The following is an 11,612-nucleotide window of genomic DNA, read 5'->3' on the forward strand; positions in this document are numbered from 1 at the left end:
AATACGGTTATACGAAGGAAGTTTCTTAAATAGGTGAAATTTAAAGATCGACGTTAAAAGCAGTTAAGAAGTCTATCTAAATATTTGTGAAAAAAATGTGGACAAAAAGTTTGTGAACTAAAACCTTTTCTTCTTTTTTAGTTGACAGTGATGCCATTTACAATTCTCACAGCTATGTTAGAACTTTACACCATTAGAAGACCAGTATAAAATGAAAAAAAAAAAAAAACAACAAATTGCGGTGCTCTGGATGGGAATATAGGATGGTTTATCTTGTCGAAGATTTTTTTTCCTTAGCGAGTTATGGTTACGATTAACTAGACGGATATACTATGACGTTTTTTCTATTAATAAATAAATCGTTGGTCCGAAAGTGATTAATTTTAATTTTCTAACCTTTTATTTTAAATATACATGGAAGCGTTGCATTTTATTTCCAGAATCTGTGGCATGCAGAAACTAATTAATTTGAATATCAAGCAATTAAGTTGCTACCAAGTCTTTCAAAAAAAATAATATCAAGCAAGCTCCGTCAATTTTGTTAAGTTTACTTGATGTTCGATTTCGCTAATAACAATTGACTTTTGCTAATTTTGACAATAACTTCGAAATCAAGTCGATGCAATTTTGAAACCCAAGAGAGAAAATTACATACATATAATCAGACTCGATGATTATTTGATACATTCATTGAGAAATTTTTTTAAGAAAAAATATGAGATTTATTTCCGGAAGAAAATTAGCCAGTGATCGTCTAATGCATATGACAGATTTTAATGTCTATTTCCCATTCGCTAGCATGAATTTTATGCATACTTTGTTCATCCTTCACAGACGCATCAAGATTCGTGTGCCCTGGTATAAAAAGCACAATAGCGATTCCAAACAATTTTCTCTTGATCGAGATAGTGGAAGCCGTGTCTAGATTTAATGATTAAATTTATTGTAAACTATATTCAAATTTAAATTTATTCATTCATGGTTCATCATTTTCTGACGCATCAAATTGTACATGCAAATTATACAAGATATGCATCAAAATCCGTGCATTGCTGGACAACTTTTCTCATGTCGATTGTTAACATTTTTTTTTGCCTGAAAACACTCCAAAATACCCCTCCGTCTAACGTCAATAGGGCTACACAAAAAATTCGTGGTTCGTGATTCGATTTGAGTTTGATTTGAAAAAGTTTGAAATTATTTCAAATCAAATTTAAACTGAACCTAGTTTGTTCGAAATAGGTTCACGAACTATTCTAGTTCGAATCTCAAAGTAACGTGAACCGTTGATTTCCGCCGATGACTTATGTTCGCTAATGACTTGAAAGTTAAAACATAAGGCCGTGCAGTCATAAGTTATAGCTCGTTAGTCGTAACTCTCGCTCTTAATTTTAAAATTATAGACGACTTTCACCTCTCGTTTTTGGCGACTACGATTATTTTTCCTTGTTGTAAAAAAAATTCGTAAAAGATTCGAAATTGAGTTCGTAAAAAGTTAGATTCAAAATTAATTCAAATCAAACTCAAACTGGCGTGAGTTTGATTCGGTTCAATTCGTCTGCAGCCCCTAAATGTGAATCATGTTTTTTTTTTTTACAAAAAAAATAAAAAATAGAGCCTCGCGCTCGCACTTGCACTTTTGAAGAAATTACAGATGATTTGCACGCGTGGCAAAATTGTGCTGGAGGATGATTGTTGACCCGTCTCTATCCATTAATGTCATTATGTAATGGGGCTTCATGCGATCAGCAATGAAAAATGATATTTAGAACATTTTCTGTTGCACGCAATCACATATAGATATTCTGTGACGATCATTAAGCCTTCAAGTTTTTTAACCATGTCGCATAATTAATATTTTTGCCCGTCCAATCCGACTGCTCTCCTCTCATTTATATTATAGGATACACGTTCGATATTTCTAAAGTATAATATAATTGAGAAGAGTTCAAATGTCTCTATTTTTTATTTATCTATTATATCTTCATTTTTAAAAAGTTAAATTACTCAAAGTTTAAAACTTAAACGTTAAAATAAGACTATTAGATGTGATCTATGTTATTTTCTCGATGTACCCATAAAAAAATATTACATTTTGATTTTGCTTTTTGTTGAGAAATAAAGGCCTCAGACCCGTGAGGGTATTTTCGTCATAGGCACTTTTTAGAAAAAAATAAAGAGCTCACACTTTAGGAGCTTCAATTTATTTATTTCTTTTCAGGGACTGTAGGGACTGTACCGTTAGGATTTTTTACCGTTATAACTCTGGCTATATAAGCCATGTACACAGTAAAAGAGAATATAAGAAATATACAATATTTCATCACATAAAAGTTCTCTGATCTCAAGTGTTAAAATCAACATGGTATCAGAGCGTTTCTGATCCAAACTAACGCTTCCGCAAAATCTCTTCAAGATCCCTTAACCAAGTAAAATTCAAAAAAAGGCACTGTCAAAATGGCAGAAATCCTTCCAGATCCAAGGGAAACCACCACAATAATCAGGCATCAAGCCGATTTCAATTCATCTCAAAAATTAACCAATATCCCTTTGAATGGAAAAAACTATATACAATGGGCCAAAGCAGCCAGAGTTACTCTCAAAGCAAAAAGATTGCTCGCGTATGTCAATGGCAACAAAAAAAGACCCACACAGGGGGAAGATGATCAAGAAGAATGGGATGTGATAGATAGTCAAGCAATGACATTAATCACCAATTCAATTGATCATCAACTAACCACTTCCTTCTGGGCTTGCGAGACAGCAGCAGAGCTATGGCAAGCCATTGAGAAGCAGTTTAGTGATCCAACAAACCATTCTCAAATCTACCAACTAAAAACCGAAATCGTCAAAATTACTCAAGAATCAAGAGACATACCAGAATTAATCGGACTTGTAACAGCCAAATACGAAGAGCTCAAACTATACAGACCACCAACCACTGACCTTAATGTGCTCCGAGAACGAGAAGAGATGGATAAAATTTACACATTTCTGGCAGCCCTTGATTCAAGCTGTGAAGCTGTTAGAGTTCAAATCCTCCTCTCCAAAGAGAAATTGACATTTGACGATGTTACAGCCCGTATCCGGCAAGAGGCAACAAGGCGAGTTGCAATGAAGACCTCCGACTTGAACCCGAAGCTGGAGGCTCATGCCTTCTCAGCCCAGCACCTCAATGCCAAAGGAAAGGGTAAGGGGGAGACCGAGAGATGCTCGCACTATAAGAGGGACGGCCATACTCAGGAGAAGTGCTGGATCCTTCATCCCCATCTCCGACCCAAGAGAGCTGATCGGACTCAAGAGGCGGCGAAGAAGAAAATTTTCTTCAAAACCCTAGATCCGAAAGAAGGGGAGAGAAGGGGATTTGTCTCAGCGAAAGAGAAAGAAAATGGAGAAAAGAGGAGTAGTGACTCGCGTAGTGAGTCGGGTCGGAGCGAAACAGACAGACTCGACCGACTCGAGTCTATGGTGTATGCGCTACTGGGCCAGAAATTGGGCCAAGGTGAAATTTCGTTTTTCCAAAACAGTAACCTTAAAACCAGCCCAAGTTATAATCAGTTCGGCCCAGAGATTAATTCAGAAAACTTAGTGAACCAACAAAAAACTCAAGGCAGCAAGAAATTTCAGAAGGAAGACTGTACAATTAGGTGTTTAACTATAGGACTTACAACTAAGAATGCACCACAAAATTGTACCAAATGGGTCCTTGATTCCGGTGCCACCGACCATATGACCGGGAATCAAAACTTGTTAAAAAATTATCGACCAATCAATAATGAACAATTGTTTACGGTTGCAAACAATGAAAAAATCAGAATTAAAGGATGGGGCATGGTTAGCATTTTTCCTAAAAAATTTCTTCAAGATGTTTTTTATGTTGAAAATTGCTCCGTAAACTTATTATCTATTAGCAAGCTTGCTAAAGAATTGAATTGTGAAATTATTTTTAAAGAAAAAAATGTTGTTTTTCAGGATCTATTCACCAAGGAGAAGATTGGTGAAGGTTTCTTAGAAAATGGATTATATTTTTTGAATAACAACAAGTTTATTTTCAATACTATGAAAAATGAAGATTTAAGTGAACTTTGGCACAAGCGGGTGGGACATCCTTCCGACAAGATACTTAAACTCATGTTTAATTTTACTAATATTGATTGTAGCAAGTGTGAAGTTTGTAAGCTTGCCAAGCATACAAAACTTCCTTTTTGTAACTCAAATTCTAAGAGTACTGAAATTTTTGAGCTAGTTCACTCCGATGTGTGGGGACCCGCTCCCGTAAATTCTTACAATAACTTTAGATATTATGTTACATTTATCGATGATTTTTCAAGAACAACTTGGATATATTTGATGAAAAATAAAAGTGAAGTTTTCTCTCACTTTCAAACATTTGTAAGTTTTGTAGAAACTCAATTTAATAAAAAAATCAAAATTTTTAGAACGGACAATGGAACGGAATTTGTAAATCAAAATTTCTTGGATTTTATAAAACAAAAAGGAATTATTCATCAAACTTCTTGTGTTCATACTCCTCAACAAAATGGTATTTTCGAGAGAAAAAACCGTCATCTGCTTGAGATGACGAGAACACTTTTATTTCAAAATAACGTTCCAAAGTTTTTTTGGTCGGAAGCCGTTCTCAGCGCAACTTATCTAATAAATAGGTTGCCTAGTGTCATTCTAGATTTTAAATGTCCAATTGAGATACTTTATAAAAAAAACCGAGTCTCGATCATTTGAAAGTTTTCGGTTGCATTTGCTTTGTTCATAAAAATAAAATAGATAAATTGGATTTCACCTCAACCAAAGCCTTTTTCGTTGGTTACTCTTGAAAAAAAAGGGTTTAAGTGCTATGATCCGAAAACAAAAAAAACTCTACATGTCAAGAGATGTAACTTTCCTAGAAAATAAATCATTTTATGATAAAAGTGAAGAAAACCACCCTAATAAATTATTGTCAAATGAGTTTGTTATACCTTGTGTTACTAATCCAGAAAGAAGAGAAATTCTTCTTGAAAATGTTGAGATAGGTAATCAAGAATTTGAAGGAGATGAGCAATCATCGGAAGAAACCGAGGAAAACGAGAATTATGGAGAAGTCCAAACGGAAGAAATACCATTAAGAAGATTTAGTCGACAAACTCAACCTTCAACAAGATTGAGGGATTTTGTCACATATTCGGTACAATATCCCATACAAAATTATATTTCCTATAATAATATTTCTCATGGTCATTATGCATTTTTAAACTCTTTGTCAAAAATAGAAGAACCAACCAATTATGAGATAGCAAAATTGGATCCAAATTGGTGTAAAGCAATGAAAGAAGAACTACATGCTTTAGAAAAAAATCAAACTTGGGAGTTGTGTGAATTACCAAAAAATAAGAAACCGGTTGGGTGTAAATGGGTGTATAAAGTTAAATATAATTGTGATGGCACTATTGAACGGTACAAGGCTAGATTAGTAGCCAAAGGTTATACCCAAACATACGGTATCGATTATCATGAAACTTTTGCACCCGTAGCTAAAATGAATACGGTGAGAATTCTTTTTTCCATTGCGGTTAATAAAAATTGGAATCTACACCAAATGGATGTAAAAAATACATTTCTCCAAGGGACGCTTGAGGAAGAAGTGCATACGTCCTTACCCCCCGGTCACAAAAAAAAAGGAATTTCTAACTTTGTTTGTAGGTTAAAAAAATCAATCTACGGACTAAAACAATCTCCAAGGGCATGGTACGGTAAAATTAACCATTTCTTATTATCTTGTAATTTCAAAATGAGTCTAGCTGATTCATCCTTATTTACCAAGCATAATTCTAACGGTACCACTGTGGTTTTGGTTTATGTCGATGACATAATTATAACCGGAGATAACCAAAATGAAATTGAAGGTGTTAAAAGAAATTTAAAACAAAAATTTGAAATAAAGGATTTGGGCAAATTAAAATATTTTCTTGGGATAGAAATTGCCCATTCTACAAAAGGGCTATTTTTATCACAAAGAAAATATGTTCTTGATTTGCTCAAAGAAACCTGAAAAATAGGGTGTAAACCGGCTATCACACCAATTGACACCAATATAAAGCTCAATACCGAAGATGGTGAACCATTGAGTGATATTAACCAATTTCAAAGACTTGTAAGAAAATTAATTTATTTAACCGTAACTAGACCGGACCTTGCTTTGTTGGGGTTTCGCGCGGTGCTAACCGGAAACCGTTTAGGCTTAAGGTGCGGAATGACCGTAGAACAAAAATTTCTACGGCCAACTTAAGCTCAGGATTAAACGGGGTATGTCAGGAAACTTTCCAAGCCGGTCCACCTTCAGTATTCCTTTGGCATCAAAACCCAATTTAATCCTTTTACAGATCTACTCCATGATTGATTTCTAAAACTTTAATCTACTTACCAATTAAATAGATTAATATAACATATTTATACCTTGTTTCCAAATCACAGTTGGAATGCAGACCGAGCGAGTAGAGCCTCACCAAGGAAGGAATCGACTCGGAGTATCACACGTGTGATACCTCTATTGGTTATCCACCAGGACTAACCAGAGAGCGGTTTATTTCTTCTGCCAGAAATACCGTAAACCGCGGAATTCTGCAAAAACACTATTCACGAGGAAAAGACGAAAACCCGTAAACACGAATTTTCGGTTGCTCAGTTTCATCAATATGCAAAACTGACATACCGCTAAATTCGGTAAAACACTATTCATCGATCCCGTAAATATACTCCACAACAACCCGCAAGATTATACGTCAAGTACGTATAACTTTCTTTTCTCAACCGAAACACTATTTGGGAGAGAAACCGAGAAAGAGAGAAAATACCGATCAGTTTCGACACGAAACCGGTATAAGTGAATTAGTGAATTTCTCTCTACATGCACCCCTCTATTTATAGGCTTTTGAGGAGGTTCGCAAAAGACCGAAATACCCCTCAACTTATGCCTATTTACAAGATATGCCATTGAATGGATAAGGATGACATGTCATGTGGATAAGATCGATGACGTGTCATCTGGATAAGATCGATGACATGTCATGCGGATAAGACGAATCTGAAAAGACCCGAATGCCCTCGGCCCGAATACAAATAATATTCGTATAATTATTCTGAACAATTATATATATTTTCTTGCCGTTGTTGTTTCGGTAATTTATACAACGTGTCCTGCACATTTATAAATTAACCGGTTAACTTTTATACAACGTGTCACACACGTTTATAAATTAACCAATGTTTTTGCTTGTTATTTTTACATAACATTTATAATTTAATTATAACACGTATAATTAATTATAACCATCTTACTATTGATCATAACCAATTTATAATCAATCACAATAAGATTCTCCGATTAACTCCTATATGGTGTGACCCAATAGGATCTGTGTTATGTTGGTAAATAGAGTTAAAACTGTTTTAACTTCTATAATCATGGGTGGCATCTGGCAACACATCATGACCATCCAATTACACAGATGATGCTGTACAGTACAATATCACGATCCAGTAAACAATTTACTTGTGTCTGTTTTTTCTGTCTCATAGCTATCAGATTAGTTTCAAGGTAGATGTGTGTCATCCTTGCTAACTGAATCTTTTCTTGATCTTGAGCAGATTATCAAATATAATTACTCTTGTAATTATACCGCTAGCAGATAATCTTACTCTATCAAGGGGCCCAGTGATGCCATAGCTCGTATAGAGATACGAGGGACAAATAGTATTCTTGGTAAACTATCACTTCCTCAGCTAAGCTATACATATGGAAAAGCTACTGTTATGACTGCTTTTTACGGACAGCGGTAGATAACAATCACACATACATATTTCTCAGTGGGAACGATAAATACCTCATACTGTAGAACGTGACACTGAATGAAAGCATAAATGACACGAACACAATTCTATTTAATGTTTCATTCGGGGTCTGTCAAATACCATGTTCCTAGAACATGTATCTATGTGATTAAAATGACATCTCGTGTCAGGTGGTTTGTAAAACTTAACCATCTTTTAATCCATATACTAACCTTATCGCGGTAATTAGTGTTCCTGCTAATTACCTTGGTCAGTGACTTTTTAAGAGTATATATTATCTATATTATGGAGTTTCACAATTTCAGTCATGAACTCAAAATGATCCATAAATTCAATAATACTCAAGGCAACAAAATGATATTAATCATCCAATTCATGAACAAAGCTTTATGATAAATTATCGTATTATTGACTTCTAGATTATTACACTAACAATCTCCCACTTAAGCTAGGAGCCAATCATCATAGGCCCTACTTATATACAAAACTCTATATTCTCTAAGATCTCGTAGATCCTGAGAAAATCTCACAGCCTATCTTCTATGTGTTCCAGACCCATAGAAGCATTAAGCATCTCGTGCTTGGCTTGAGGAAGAGATTTTGTGAGTGGATCAGCTGTGTTGCTGACTGTGTCAACTCTACTTATCTTTACATCACCTTTATATTAATTATATCTTTTATAATTAATTATAAGCATCTTATGATGTTTACGATCTCTCGTATTAGGTGATAACGTTGTAGACGAGAAACATATCCTTAGTTCTCCTCAAGAACTTAAGGATATTCTTTACTGCATTCCAGTGCTTTATGCCTGGATTAGCCTGATATCTACTCGTCACACTCAAAGCGTACGAGACATCAGGGCGAGTGCACAACATGGTGTTTATGATAGAGCCAATAGCTGAAGCGTATGATACTCTACTCATAGTGCTTTGCTCATTAGTTGTCGAAAGACACTGAGTCTTGCTAAGCTGTGTACCATGATTCATTGGCAGGAATCCTCTCTTAGAATCCTGCATGCTGAACCGATTCAGCACTTTGTCAATGTACGTGCTTTGACTTAATCCTATAAGTCTCTTTGATCTATCTCGGTAGATCTTTATGCCTAGTATATAGACATCCTCGCCCAAGTCTTTCATCGAGAAAACTTTTCTTTAATGAAGACTTGGCTAATTGCAAATAGAGGAATATCGTTTCCTATTAAGAGTATGTTATCTACATATAAGATTAAGAAAGGCGATGACACTCCCACTAGTTTTTCTGTACACATAAGATTCTTCTTCGCATCTGACGAAGTCAAGCCTTTTGACTTCTTTGCCAAATCGAAGATTCCAACTCCGTGATGCATGCTTCAATCCATAAATGGATTCAAGAAGCTTGCATACCTTTCCAGCATTATCTGGATCTTCAAAACCCGTAGGCTGTGTCATATACACATCCTCTTCTTAAATTTCCTTTTAAGAAGGCGGTTTTGACATCCATTTGCCATATTTCATCATCATGAAATGCGGCAATTGCTAGGAGTATCCGAATTGACTTAAACATAGCCACGGGTGAAAAAGTTTCATCAATTCCCATAATTTGTTTGAAACCTTTTCGCTACTAGCCGTGCTTTGTAAATAGTCATATTGTCATCCATGTCTGTTTTCCTTTGAAAACCCACTTGTTAGCTATGGGCTTCACCCCATCAAGTGGTACAACTAGGTTCCAAACCGTGTTGTCATACATGGACTGTATTTCGGATCTCATGGCCTCCAGCCATTTATCAGAGTCAGGCCTATCCATTGCTTCCGCATAGGTCAGAGGATCTTCAGTGTCAAAAACTGAGACCTCGTGCAGTCCCAAGTACTTCTCGGGTGCATGAACTGTTCTCATTGACCTACGTAGCACTTGTTCTTCAGGCTGTCGAACTTGATCCACAACGATCTGCGGATCTAGTTCTTCTTCAACTTGCGTTGAAGTACTTGAGCTCGGGACTAGAATCTCTTCCACAGCTACTTGTGGACTTGGTACTTCCAGATGCTCATCAGCCAAAAAATCAAGAGGTGGGTTAATCTGATCTAGTTCAGATATTGTATTGTGTGATGTATCTTGAATTTCTTCAAGTATTACATTACTCCCACTACTTCCTTTTGCAAGAAACTCGTTCTCCAAAAGTATACCATGACGAGCAACAACTAATTTGTTCTCGAACTGGTAATAGAAGTAATATCCTTTCGTTTCCTTAGGATACCCTACGAAGAAGCACTTGTCAGATTTGGGACCAAGTTTGTCAGACGTCAGGCGTTTGACAAATACTTTGCAACCCCACTTTTAAGATAAGACATATTTGGGATTTCCCAAACCATAACTCGTATGGAGTCTTTTCAACTGACTTGGATGGAACCATATTTATCCTTAGTGCGTGTTCGCTTCTCAGAGTGTGCTTACAAAGTTCCAAATACAACTAATTGTACTTGTTTTTAAACCTTGAATCCACTCACGTCTAGGATTGCAAGTGTACAATCCTATCCGTGTAGTAAAATAAGGTATCGATCCTCAGGGACGGTTAAACTCAATTCTAGACTTTCACAAATCCAAGTTAGGTACTAGAAGTTTGAAGAATTGAGTTTGATTTGTTTATGTTTCCTAATTTCAAAAGACAATTCAATTAAAGGTAAATGAAAGCGATTAAAAGATTTGGTTTTGAATCAATTATAGAAGGTGTTCTTAGGGTTTCAGACTTCATCTCAAACTTTTCCTTCTCTGGACCTATCATACAACTCGCATCATCTCTGATGCGACCTGTGTGATGCGACTCGCATCATCTCTGATGCGGGTCGCATGGCCCTCGAGCATAGTTGACATGAGTTCGTATCTAAGTTGATTTCTTGTGCGAGGCTTCAACCTGTGGCTCTCGCCTACTGGTATCTATCCTAAATTGATTGTCTGGTTAACTAGAAGTATCTATAACCTCTCGATAATAGAAATTTCACCTCTCGGTTACTATTGATCTTAGATCTACTTCAAGTGCTCAATTACAATTGCAAGATACATCAAGGCCTAATTACTAGAAGAGATGCTATAGACATCTAACAGTAGACAATCAAGAATCAATCAAGAAATCACAATCAAGCAAACGATGAATACTCAAACAACAATCACACAAGTTCAACATTAGATCAAAACATCATTCAACTCAAAGAAAAGGTTTAGAGATTACATCTTAACCCTAAGAACTAGAGATCTACTCAAGCATAGCAAAAGAAAACATAAAAGAGAGAGAATAAGCAAATCATGATGGAGCTCGAAGATCCAAAGTAGATTGGAGAGGATCTTGAAATCTTCCCTTCTCTTCTTCTTCAATCAAGCTCCAATCTCCTTCTTCTCTCTTGATCTTCGCTCTTTTTGTGTTCTGGAATGTAGAGGGGGAAAAAGCTCTCTAATTTCTGGCTTAGGACCTCTTTTTATAGGCATTAGCTCTGACTTGGAGCTTATCAGGTCGAATTTGAATTGGGCGGCAACAGTTGATGCGACTCGCATCAACTGGATGCGACTCGCATCAGATGGTCTTCAAGAGAGAGCAGTGAGGGTCGCATCGCAGGTCGCTTTGGGCTTGGATGCGACTCGCACCAGGTGAATGCGACTCGCATCAGAGCTTCCTGAAGTCTGCCTTTTGCCTGATTTCACCTGATTCCTGCAAAGTAGGAACCAAAACATAGCAGTACCACATTCTAGGGATATTCAATGTAAAAGGTGCTATTTGTTGGTTCAAAATATCATTTTCT

This window comes from Carex rostrata, chromosome 19 (genome assembly GCF_964058835.1).
Source record: "Carex rostrata chromosome 19, lpCarRost1.2, whole genome shotgun sequence".
In the NCBI taxonomy this organism is placed as follows: domain Eukaryota; kingdom Viridiplantae; phylum Streptophyta; class Magnoliopsida; order Poales; family Cyperaceae; genus Carex; species Carex rostrata.